Here is a 13,684-nt window from a genome sequence, read left to right on the forward strand (position 1 = left end):
CCACTTTTAGTCGAGTATTTAATTACTTGCAACAAAAAGCATCCAAACTGGAAAGTCAGATAAGGGTGAGCAGAGGTCCTGAGTGTAAATTTATTTACAATAAATAAACCCCTTTGCTGTTTATTGGACACACAGAGAGAAGGATTGAAACAGAGATCGAGGCCAGCCTTTCTATCTCCTTCATCCTGAGCCCAAGTCTGTTGTTGCTGGTCATGTGTTATGGAAGGAAATGTGTCCCAGGGTCATCTAGTGCTTCTCGTGACTTTGGGTGAAACCATAGTCAAGAGTGTCAAGGATGGGATTAGAAAAGCCAAGTGTGTTGACCAGATCAGCTAGACAGGGGAGCAGGAAGTCAGAGAGCTCTCCTGAGCCCAGTCAGCAACCCCTACTTCGAGTCTCACACAAAACGTACACTCACACACACACATGCACACATACGCCCATCATTCAGACTGGCAAAAGCACACTCTTGCAGCATAGGGAACTGATTTCCGCACAAAACAAAGGCTTCAACTCACTGCTTTAGCAGTATTTATTAAGGGCCTGCCAGCCCAGGGCTCTGGAATATGGCAGAGCCTTCCCCGGCAGCCCTCCTGTTCACAGGCCTTGTCTCTGCAGGGGACAAGAGAGCTCTGAGCAGCTTGCTAAGGAAATAAGACGTCAAGGGGAGTTGAAGTGCGCAGTCCCCAAACTTTACCAGGTTCTGATCCCCTTCCTGTTACCAGCTCTCTGACCACTAAATCGGAGGCCTGAAAACAGGCCTCTCCAGGGAGGCAGGAGCAAATCTCTTGAGCTGGAGTGTTCGAAGGGCATGTCACTAGCACTCCCAACTCAGGAAAGTGCCAACAGGATTAATCCAGGCAACGATTTATCCCTTGTTCTGAGCTCATTCTGTGCCAGGCACTGTGCTAAGCTCAGGTTCAGGCATGACCCACCGCGCTGGCCAAGCCTCCAGAGCAGCTTCTGATTCAGCAGGTGGGAAAGGCAGGTGAGCATGTATTTACTAGAGGGAACACCCGAGTTGCCAGAGGGGCCGGTGGTGTTCTGACCTGGCACAGTGGATGGGCCAGATGGCTCCCTGAGATCATTGTCAGTGGGAAGTTTCACTCTGGTTCCGGGGCTCTGCTCTTTCCTCCTATAACAAGGGCTCGAGGAAGCATGTTTCTCCAAGGAAAATAAGAGGATAAAACAAGCCCAGGAGCAATCAGGCAGAGACTCAGTTGCAATTAGGTGTCTGTTAATGTTTCTCTTTCTCACTCTCTCCCTCCCTCCTCCCTTGGCACAAGGGACTGACCGACCAAGCCATCACTAGGAGGAGGCAAATCCCGGGCCTGCCTTTGAGTTGTTGATTTCTTCCTTCCCTCCCAAGTTTCCAGGCCCGAGTCCCACTGGCAGGGCCCAGCTCCTTTTTTTTTTTTTTTTTTTTAAGGTTTATTTATTTTTGAGAGAAAGAGAGAGAGACAGAGCGCGAGCAGGGGGGCAGGGCGGGGCGCAGAGAGAGAGGGAGACACAGAATCCGAAACAGGCTCCAGGCTCGGAGCTGTCAGCACAGAGCCCGACGCGGGGCTCAAACTCACAAACAGAACAAACAGAACCGTGAGATCATGACCTGAGCCGAAGTCAGACGCTTAACTGACTGAGCCACCCAGGCGTCCCTAGGGCCCAGCTCCTTTCTGTCTAGATCTGCCTGCTCCATCTAAGCAGGGGGGCGAGGGGGGCGAGGGGGGCTCTTGCTTCTGGAGATATATTCCCCTACTTGCACGAACACCCTTTTTTCTCTGTGACCCAAGTTTATACCGCCTTCCTCCACAGCAACCCTTCCCCACTCTCTGTGGGATGGGCTCCCTCTGTTCATGAGATCAGGACAGCCTCCAGTCTCTCTTGGGTGACATAAAGAAGTACCTCCAGTTTGCATATCACATTGAAATTCATCGCATGCAGACCCACGTGGAAAACCATGCCACCACTGCCATAGTGGAGCCGGAGGCAACCCGGAGCCCCCCTCCCTCCCCGCCAACCCTTGCAGTACATAAATGAGGAAACTGAGGCCCGAACAAAGCAACTTCATCAAAATCTCATGGCTGGGTCAGAGTAGAGCTGCAATGAAAATTCCTAGTGTGGTTCGTTTTTTCAGATATTTTGCTTTTCTAGTGGTGAGACTTCAGGCCCCTTACAAACAGATGGGGGAAATATATACATGAACGTCTCAGAGCATTCCGCTCATACAGGTAGGGCCAGTCTCTACTTCAGTGCCTACACTCATATGATAGAGGTAAGGGCCAACTGAGGCTTGGGGCCCAGGGTTGGGAGCAGGCTCAGAACAGGGTTACCGTATTCTGAGCTGGTACGCAAGCCAGTTAAAGAGACAATTGGAACCCAGTACAAAGTGCAAAGACAGGCAGCCCTAAACCCTCTATCGAGGACACACGCGCTGTCACGCAGGGTTCAATTAGGAAAGCGGGACCCCTTGGAGGAGAGATAGGTTATAGGGATCTGACTGTATGCAGTTGTGGGAGCTGGCTAGACAGTCTAGGTCAGGCTGCGGTCTTTGCTTCTGGTGCTGGGACCCGGAAGTGGCAGGACAGGTGGCTGAGAAGGAGAGATCACGTGAAGCAGAGAATAGGACAAGCTGGACCGTGCAACGACAGACTGAGACCTGCACTGGCCTCTCATGGCCTTCAAGTTCAACGTGTGATGGCCTGCGGGACACGCCAATGCCTGCGTCATGAAGGTCAGAGCACACCTGGCTCTGGAGCAGGAAGTGCTGCAGATTCAGCAGCCGCCCCACACTAACAAGAGGAGCCAGCAAATGAGGCACAACATAGATCAGCATCTGCTGCCTCGCGCTGACCTTCCAGAGCGTAAAAAGAATGCAGCTTCTGCTGGTAAAGCTCACACAGAAGTCTCTCCTGGCCGACGGCTGAGGCGGAACTAGGCAAGAAAGGGAGCTTGAGGAAACGTGATTCCAGTGTAACTACATCAACTCATTACATATCTTCCACACAAACATAGGTGCAGACTCGAAAGAAGAAGAATGGTTACCACCGAAATCTGGATAATGTTTACTTAGGGGCTTCCTGGTAATATTCCTGGTAATATTCCCTTTCTTTACCTAGGTGATGGATACCTGGGATTTGTTGCATCACTATTCTTTTTTTTTTTTTTTCCAACGTTTATTTATTTGTGGGACAGAGAGAGACAGAGCATGAACGGGGGAGGGGCAGAGAGAGAGGGAGACACAGAATTGGAAACAGGCTCCAGGCTCTGAGCCATCAGCCCAGAGCCCGACGCGGGGCTCGAACTCACGGACCGTGAGATCGTGACCTGGCTGAAGTCGGACGCTTAACCGACTGCGCCACCCAGGCGCCCCTCACTATTCTTTTTTTAAAACGTTTATTTATATTTGAGAGAACGAGAGTGCGTGCGAGTGGGGGAGGGGCACATAAAGCCAGGGAGACCAAGGATCCGAAGCCAGCTCTGTGCTGAGTTCCACCGGGGGCTCGAACTCACAAACTGTGAGAGCATAACCTGAGCCAAAGTCGGACGCTTAACTAACTGAGCCACCCAGGCGCCCCCAATGTATCATTATTCTTAAAGCTAAAAACATTAGTTTTCTACAACCTGTAGTATGTGTTCTATTCACCATAAAAGTGCTTTTAATCACTAAAATTAAGGGAAAGAATATGAAGAAAGTTACCAGAAGAACAAAGGACAACTCTGGTCATTTGGAGAGGCCACTGCAGGGAGTCAAGGGGAGGCTGCCACATCCTATAGTTTTGGGGGTCAGAATCCACCAGATTAGAAGTCAATATCATCACCCATACTTGGTAGCAGGGTAAATAGGGACACCCTTTAGAGAAGGTAATTTGATCGTATTATTTTAGTGTATATACCTTCTGACCCAGGAATTACTCTTCTAGAAATCTACCCTAATACAAATACCCACATAGGTAGACAAAGGATATTTGTCACTGCATTGCTGTTAAAACTCAAAGCTTCGAGACAACCTAAATGTTCAACAGGAGGGAAAGATGCAATAAGGTTCGAAGGAACATCCACACCATGGAATACATTGAATGCAGTGGTTTAAACACAAGGTAAAAACATGTTGTTCAGTGGAAAAAGTCAGAACAGAAAATCACATATTGTATGATTCCATCAACATAAAATGTCTGAAAAAGGCGTATCTACAGAGACAGAGATCAGGTGAGCCGTAGGGCTCGGGATGGGAGCAGGGAATGATTGAAGACAGGCACAAGACTACTTTTAGGGGCAATGGAAATATTGTACATCTGGATTGTGGTAATAGTCATACGACTCTGGAAAATTGCCAAAAGTCATTGGATGGTATATACTTAAAGCAGGTGAATTTTACTGTAAGTAAATTATAGTCAATAAAGCTGTTTTAAAAATCCTTAAAGAATAATGAGGTGGTTATATGCATGGACACAGAAAGATCTTTAAGAAAGCATGCTGAATGAAAAAGGAAAGTAGAACAGTAAATGGCTTATTTTTGTAAAAAAAAAAAAAACCATAATATATATGGGTCTATAAATGTTCAGAAAAATATCTGGGAGGATATACACAAAGTTATCGAAAGGCGTTAGAGTTCAAGAGAATTGGACAGTGGAATTATATTTAGGATTAATTCATACAGTTTTGCATTGTTTCACGTATTTGATTGGGGTGGGATTTTCTCAAAAATGGGGGGGAATGGAGGCCTATTGTCTGGGGAGGGGGCATGCCAGGCTGCACGCATATCAGTCTCCTTACAGACAAGGAGGCTAGGCTTTATGGATATGCCCCTATACTTTTATATTTTCCCATTGAACAGTCTTTTTTTTTTTTTAACTTCATTTTCTGGTAAAGTTGCCTTTGCAAAACATCACCTTGGTCTCAAATGAGTTAAGCGCCAAGGGACTGAAAAAGAACTAGAGAGCATAAAAGGCCATAAAGCAGTATTTCTAAAAGTTCTCCATGTTTAAGATGGGCCCCTTGCTTAAAAGGCATCTTTATGGACAATCCCTGAATGGCTCAGAGCCCTGGCAGCACCAGGTGGCATACTGAAGCTGGGCAAGGAGAGAGAGTTTTATCAGACTGGTGAGAGCGTAATAACATGTGGAAACGGCTCGGGGGAAAAGAAAATGAGTGATGGTGCAGCACCCCAAAGCCAGTAACAGTTGGGAGCTGTCACTGCCTCTAGGTCTAAGGAGTGAAGCAAGGGAGACATTACGGGAGCCCAGGGAGGAAGCTGTATGATGATGGCCACCCCGCAGGAGCCAATCCCAGCAACTAGCAGGGACAGAGCTGGGGGGGAATAAATGCCCTGACTTGAAGTTTCAGCCCACCCATCTCCTACTAGGGTTCCCTCTGGCTGAGCTCAGAATCCAGAGGAGAGGGGAATCCATTTAGGTAGTCCCTATTGGTCAGCATCCCACAGCATAGAGCAGGGTAAGAAAGGCAGAGAGTGGATACGTGGAAGGTACCCAACTCACCGCTCCAACCCAAGGTTGATGTAAGGGGAGGGTCCCAGTCCTACCAAATCTGAATAGCTGAGGGTGGGGTCCTGGAAATCTGGAGTCCCAGAGGAGTATCATCAAGACTCAAGCGTAAAGCCCACTGACCCAGAAGCAGTGATGGCCAAGCTGCCCAAACCAGAGATGAGAAATGCCCCATTGCAATTAGAATTGTGTGTGAAGGTGAGTCTTTCCCTTGCACAAGGTATATATTCTACTTTCTCTCTCTCTCTCTCTCTCTCTCTCTCTCCGTGTATGCTTCCAGTTTCTAAGACCCTCCAACTCCTGCTGACCCCTAGCCCAAAGGAAGGTGGCCTTGCATTTCAGCCTCCTCCTGACCATTCCATCCGCTCAAAATAGAACAGATGTGGGGATGGGGAGGGAGAGCGGGGAAAACAGAGATCGCATTCCCAACTCAAGGCCCCTCCCCCAGCCCTTCAGAGACATTCACAAGTCACCTTCCCGGAGAAGACAGACACACAACTGATTTCTCAACAGAGCCTTGCAAGGTCTGATGTCAGACATGTTCCCCCGGCCATAAATGGCAGGGTCAGCTTCCTATCAAAGCTGGCTCTGTGCCAAGCCACCTCAGAGATTGGGTCAAAGTCTTGAATCCCATGAGGTGATCTGACCCATGTTTCTTCTCTATTCCCCTACAGTAATAATACCAACTAGCATTTCTAGGGGACTTTGTCGGATGTCCAGCATTATGCTACGGGATTTACTACACGAGACTGAAGAGCTGGCACTTTGGACAACTCTGCTGTCCCATAAGTCTACACTTGCCCGAGGGTCTCACTCAGTTGTCAAAATGCAGGAGCGTGACTCCCAGGGAGCTTCTGAAAGGCTCAGGACTCTCAACGTCATAGTAGCTCCCGGGGACCAGGGTCAGGTTTGCACAAAAACCCTCCGTTATGGGGAGGCCCTGCTAATTCAGCTTAGGGCATACATGTATATATGTGTGTGTGTGTGTGTGTGTGTGTGTGTGTGTGCTATTCACCTCATACTCTGCAAATGGCACCCCCCGTAGGCTGTGCAGTGTCAAACCTGCCCATCTACGAGTGGTGGCCCTGAACTGCTTTACCTAAATCTAGACTGGTTGGAAGGGAGCTTAAAAATATCCCCTTCCGGTCTGAACTCCCCTTTTGACAGGTGAGTGACTCAAGACCGAGAGCAGATGGACCCTTGCCGAAGGTCTTGAACTACAAGTGACAGAGGCAGAGCTGGACCCTGGTCTCCAGATTCCCCATCCATTACCCTCTTCACTAGACCAGGAAGCCTCCAGTCAAGTCGGCGGGGAAACTAATCCGCATAGGACTGACAGCAAGACTCATGAGATTGTGCCCATGACCTTTTTCTTCCAGCACCTATAGATAAAGATTCAAGGGATAAGAAAACCCAAAATTAGAGACTTAGAGGGCTGTTCTAAACACTTCTTCATGTATTCCCACCCATTGTGAGAAGCAGGTAAACATTTGGAGCTGGTTTATGTGGTAGATTTAGCTACTTAAGGGTCTGGCCCCAGGGTCTACCACCTGTAAGTAGGTTTAGCTTCGGAGCCAGATCCCTACAGGCACATCCCAACTCTAGTTAAACTCTTGTGCCTCGCCTTCCTCTTCTGCAAAACGGACTAATTATAAAACCAGCCTCATAGGGTAGTTTTAAGGATCAGAGTAGTTAGTGAACACATCTAAAGCACTTAGCAAACAAGCAAAGGGAAAAAAAACAAGAGAGAGAACCAACCCAGGAAACAGATTTTTTTTTTAAGTTTATTTTTGAGAGACAGCGCATGAGTGGGGGAGGAGCGGAGAGACAGGGATCCACAGACTCTGAAACAGGCTCCAGGCTCCAAGCTGTCAGCACAGAGCCCGATGCGGGGCTCGAGCTCACAAACCTCGGAATCATGATCTGAGCTGTAACCGACTAAGCCACCCAGGCACTCGGGGAACAGATTCTTAATTATAGAGAACAAACTGATGGTTACCTGAGGGAGGAGCAAGAGGGGATGGGGGAACTAGTGATGGGGGTTAAGGAATGCACGTGTCATGATAAGCACCAGATGATGTATGAAATCACTATATTGTACATCCAAAACTAATACAACACTGTATGTTAACTAATTAGAATTAAAATTTAAAATTTTTTTTTTAAAGTTCTTAGCTCAGGAGCACCTGAGTGGTGCAGTCAGTTAAGCGTCCGACTCTTGATCTCGGCTGAGGTCATGATCTCACAGTTCCTAAGTTTGAGCCCTGCATCAGGCTCTGTGCTGAAGGCATGGAGCCTACTTGGGATTCTCTCTCTCCTTCTCTCTGCCTCGCCTCTGCTTGTGCATGTGCGCACGCGTGTTCTCTCTCTCTGTCTCTCTCTCCCTCTCTCTCTCTCTCAAACTAAATAAACTTTTTAAAAAACATATTTAAAAAAAGCACTTAGCCCAGTAATAGAGCATTGTAAACTCTGATAAATGTTAGCTGTTAATCTTTATTCAAATATTTAATTTTGTTCCAACTTTACAGAGGTCAGTCATAATTTGGGCTAAACTTTATGCACAGCAACATTGATAATAAAGTTCAAATGAGTTCCCAGCTATAGTTTTAATATAAAAACTGAACACAGCCACTATCAACTTGCCTGTCCTAGGAAGGTGGTGACATTTTTAAAACGTGTTTTGCAACCCAGTCTGTTCTTCGTTTAGCCATTCATTTTCTTGTATCAGCTTATAAGTCAGATTAGGCCCTTTTTATCCAGGAAGTCAGAACCCTGTAAACCTGCAGAACACTAATCCTAAATTACGCAGCTTCCTCAGGGCTGACACTCGTAGGACTCTGACGAACAGTGAAAGAACATGCTGCCATTAGAATAAGTCAGTGTGTGGGGCGCCTGGGTGGCGCAGTCGGTTAAGCGTCCGACTTCAGCCAGGTCACGATCTCGCGGTCCGGGAGTTCGAGCCCCACGTCAGGCTCTGGGCTGGTGGCTCAGAGCCTGGAGCCTGTTTCCGATTCTGTGTCTCCCTCTCTCTCTGCCCCTCCCCCGTTCGTGCTCTGTCTCTCTCTGTCCCAAAAATAAATAAACGTTAAAAAAAAATTTTTTTTAAAAAGAATAAGTCAGTGTGGTATTTTCTCTTTTCCCACCGTATGCCTGAGTCCTGCCCTGAAAAATACCTACATGCAGTAGATGGAGATTAATCACCTTTCTCTTCATTCGTCTAAAAGGTGATCTACCCCCATTTTAGGCCTCACTCTTCCCCCGACTCTAAAGAAAAAGAGGTGAAAAGATTCAGTGTCTACTCCCGAGATCTTAAGGTCTAAAGGAAAGACGGAGAAAATTAATTGACATAACCCAAACGCAATAAGCATTCGAGTCAAGATATACAATAGTTTTATGGGAACACATGGAGGGACTCATAACTCTGTGTAGGGAGGTTTTCAAAACAGTCTAAATTTTGAGCTAACTTTTGAGATATGAGTAGAATTTAACAGCTGGAGATGCAAGGAAGGGCATCCAGTGAAAGGGAATAGTATATGCAAAAGCTCAGCAATGAGAGTTTAGAGACTTCTTTGAAGGTATCATCCAAGCCTCCCTTATGAAGCTATGTATGTTCTGCCCAGAAGCTGCCTCCATGACCAATGCTGGGCCAACAAGAGTTGCTTGCCTGGAAATGGAAGCCTGGAATGTTTCCTGGAATTTTCAATTGATTTAGGGTGATATAAATTCACTTATGGAGTAGCTGTGAGCAGGAAGAAGCAGAGAAAGTTGGTATGCCTAGAAAGAGGAGTGAAACAGACTTGCGAAATGAAGTAGAGGTGAAAAATCAGTAGCCCCCAAAGAAAGAGAGCCCAAGAAAAGAGTTACCTTCCTACTCCTTGTTCTTTTCCCTCCTAGAACCACCTCACCCTTGGGTTCCATCAGATGACCCTTCCACTAAATTCCTTTCAGGCTTCGGTCTCTTTAAAGCAAGTTTCTGTTACTTACAAGCAAAGAAATCTAGACCAAAGCAGACAGCATTATGTATTAGGGGAAATTTAAGGAAAACAGTCTGGCCAAAGCAAAGGTCATAACAGATGTGAGGATAAGAGAGATAAGACTGGGCAAGTCCAAACCTCAGGAGGCCTTGAGTGCTGTGCCAAAATGTTGGAGCTTTATCCCACAAGAAATAGAAGCTCTGGGAAAGCTTTCGGCTGATAAATAATGAAATCAGACTGTTCCATGAGTAGTGTGTGAATGGACCCAGAGATCTAGAGGCTCAGGCAGGAGTCCAGTCAGTAGGCTATAGCAGAAATGATGAAAGTCTGGGCAAAGTAAGGACAATGTGGGTGGAGTTTAAGAGACCTTTAAGGGCAAGACAACAGGACTCGGCCATCAAGGATAGGAGTGAGGAAGTGAAAAAGAGGGAATGGGTCAAAAAGTTTTCTTCCACCCGTAGCTTGGACAAACAGCCTGAAGGAAGCAGGTTTTGGAGTGAAGACGCCAGCTTTCATTTTGGATTTATGGTGAGGGTCCAAGTAGGCATGTCGATGTGCTTTGGAAAATTTAGTTCGGGAAGCCCAGGAAAAATGGCTACCCTAGAAACACATTTTTGAAGATCATTTTCACAGAGGTGGCAGATCATTAAAGCCACAGGGGTAGATCTCATCACCCAGGGAAAGATGATAATAGATAAAAAGCAGGAAAGGGGGAGCTGGATCTGAAGAATGTCAGCATTTAAGAGTCTGGGAGAGGAAGAGGAGCCTTCCAAAGAGACTGAAAAGACGAACATGCAGAAGGAAAGCAGGAGACCAGGGAGAATAGATCTTTAAGAAGGAGGAAGTGAGGTATGTGGAGAAGTAATGCCCTCCTCTGCTACTGGTGGTCCCGGAAATCTGCCCGCCATTTCCTTCTTGAGCTCTTTCTTTGCTTACAACCTGTATGTAGACACCCAGTGAGCAAGCTGTGATTTGTCACCTCAGGGAACCTCTCTGGGACTGCCTCCCACCCGCCCCTTTGAAGCCCCTTGGCCTTTTCATCAAGCTGGCCCTCATTCCTCTGCCAATTCCAGCCTGGCCACCTAGAAAGAACAGGCCCAGTCTCCCTGAGCATGTTGTTTGCACTGGCAAAACCTCCCAGTGTTTTTCATTTTCTCTCCCAGCCCCATCTCCCTGACAGGTGAGAATCCATGGGCCAGAGTCCATGGTCTTAACCACAACGCCCACTCCCATTGCCCCCAGTTCTGACTCATTACCCTCTGTAGGCCCATGGACTTTAGTCCTATAGAAATGAGCTCACTTCCTAAAAAGACCCTGACCTCTTGTTCCTTTCAGGTGTGCTCAGGCTTACATGAACCCCCAGAATGGCCCAGGTCAGGTTCCAGCTGAGACTCTGCTCAATGTACCTCATCTCCCTTCATGGGTTTGAAGCATCCCTTGAGCCATAAGACTCAGATCTTAGCTGCAAAGTGGAGCAGAGAAATAGGACCGTAGCTGACAGGGATGTGGGGTGAAGGGATGGTTATTATAAGAAGGGAGCTTAGATGCTAATGGGAATGATTCAGGAGAAGAGAAAAAAAATGGTTGTAGGAACATGAAGCAAGACAATTGATCCCCTTTCCAAGCTCTGTCCTTTCATCTCAGAGTGGCCTGATGCCTTTGAAAGTAATGTATACCAACTCTCCTATTAGCCCCCAACCCCTGTAACATCATGCAGGAAGCACTGCCATTAAAGTTAGAAGGTTTCAGGATACTTGCCAGTTCTTCAACTGAGTCACCCTTCCAAGGCTCTGCTATGATAATAATGCCTGCCATTTGTCAAGGCCCTGGTCTATTCCAAGAGTCTGCCATATATTGCCAAGCATCTCATGCTATCATCCCTTCAAGGAGACAGGAGTTCAGACAAGTTAAGTTACTTGCTCAGGATTAAAGAAGTCAGGATAGACCGAGACCGATCCTGACTCAAAGCCCCACATGGCTCTTGCTCTACCATAGTGCTTCTCCACCTATCATGAGCAGTTGAGAGCTCAGACTCTGAAAGCACTTAGTCCTTGATTTAACCTCCAGTTTTGCCACTTCTCTGTTGCTGTGTTACCTTGAGCGAGGTACTTAATCTCCTTGGTCCTTATTTCTCTCATCTGTAAAGTGGGGATAGTAATAATTCCTAACATAAGGTCTCGGCGAGCATTAAATGAAATAATGAATGTAAGAAGTGCTTTTCGCAGTGCCTGGCACTGAGTAGGTTTTCAATTAGCAGACACATCTGTTAGTGACAGGCTAAGCTGACATGTCAGATCGCAGCATGCAAGTCTCTCATGACCTCGAAGGCTCAGAAGGAGAGAGTCTTCTGTGCAAGGGAACGATTCCAACCATTTTTGTTCTAGGCTTAATGACTGAAAGACAATATTTCCCTCACCCAGGAGCATTTTCCCTTTTTCCAGATGACCTGCCTAATCCAAAGGAATTAATTGCTGATAGATGAGAAAAGGAGATATTGGAAGGGAAGGAGGGAGAAAGGAGGAAAGAGGGGGGAGCAAGGGAGAGAAGGGAGGCCTCTCTGGAACCCTTCATGTTAGGCCTAGTCAGCATCTGCCTGGAAAGCACAAAGTGGCCTTCTGCGACGTACCTAATCACTAATGATCATGATCTGAGCAAAGATAAAAGTTTCTTATCAAGTTTACATGGAGCTATACATATGCACAAATATAGATGCATGTGTACTTCTCAGTAGACTCTTAGATTTAGATCACCTCTTAGAACTGGAAGGGAGCTTCCCTAATCAAACTTATATTCAATGAAGAGGAAACTGAGGCTCAGAAAGTTTAAGTGAATATTCAAGGTCACACAGCTGCTAAGTCTTTCTTTTCTCTCTCTTTTATTTAATTAGAAGCATTTTCCCAAATCTTCATAGTCCGCTTGTAGTACAATAGGACCCCCAGCTAGATCTCTTTGTTCTGGCCACCATGATGCGACAGGAAATTTCATAACTCTTCACATATCCTCCATTCACAAGTTTCCTTTGTCCCCTAAGTTTCATTTCTATAGTATGTGCCCTTGTCTTAAGGAACTAACACGAAGTTGGGTGCATAGTAGGCATTTGATACATAATCCAATAACTGGTTATTTGATCCTAACTTACGAACGTATGTTTTCTAGAACACCTCAATCAATGTGCACAGGGCATAGTACATGCTAAGTATCATCAGGATCCCAGCTAAGAGGAGTGCACAGTACACTGTCAAAGTGGGGAGCCCTGCACTGCGTCCTTAATCTCCCTCCACCCTCAACACTTTCAAAGTTGGAGCAAAGCCAACCCTTTCAGGAAGATAGCCTTGTTTACAATATGGGAACCAAAAGAGGTACGGATGTGGCCTCACATTTCTGTTGGGCAATACAATGTCGGAAATGACTGGATTTTTTCACAAGCACCTTCCTACTTACCTTTATATCTTAACTTCTCCCACACCCCCAATCTGAACCTGGCTGAAAGAAGAGGGTGATAATTCTGGGATAACCCAGTGCCATGTACCTCCAACACACACATACACATCACACTGTGAGTTAACTAGAAATCTGGTCAATGTGTCTTCCAGATTGACATTTAAAATGTATTGGAAGAAGGTTTTAACAATGCTTATCTTCATTGAAAAGAAGAAGTAGAGTACAGGAAGGGAAACTTTGTTTTTATTTCATGAGATATTTCAATTTTTACTGATATCCCATCATCATGATGTTGGGCTGAGGAGGCATGGGAAACAACAACAACCACACACACACACACACACACACACACACACACACACAATCTACAGAGAAGTGTTAGATAACATGTATTTTTAAGTTTTTAAGTAAATATCTGAGATCAAAAGCAAAAGGAGAGAAAGAGAGAGAGAAGAGGAACATAAAGAGGTTCGGACTTATTAGGAAGGACCTAAAACCACAGGAACCCAGAAGGATGCTAGAACTGGTCATGTATCTTAATGATGGGAACAGTGACAACAGAAGGTCTACAGTAGGTTTACAGACCCCGCAGCAGGGAACTGGAACTGGTTTCCCAGAAAAAGGCTAAGAACCAGGAAAGAGTTGGCCCACGCTTGTCTGGAGATAGAAAAATACCAGTTAGCTCTGAGACGTGTCCTGTAAGTGAACTACCTTCCCTAGGCCATAGGGAAAAGAGAGCCACCTGGGGGACAGTCCCAAATCCCAACC

The sequence above is a fragment of the Prionailurus bengalensis genome, chromosome C1 (assembly GCF_016509475.1).
Source record: "Prionailurus bengalensis isolate Pbe53 chromosome C1, Fcat_Pben_1.1_paternal_pri, whole genome shotgun sequence".
Lineage (NCBI taxonomy): Eukaryota > Metazoa > Chordata > Mammalia > Carnivora > Felidae > Prionailurus > Prionailurus bengalensis.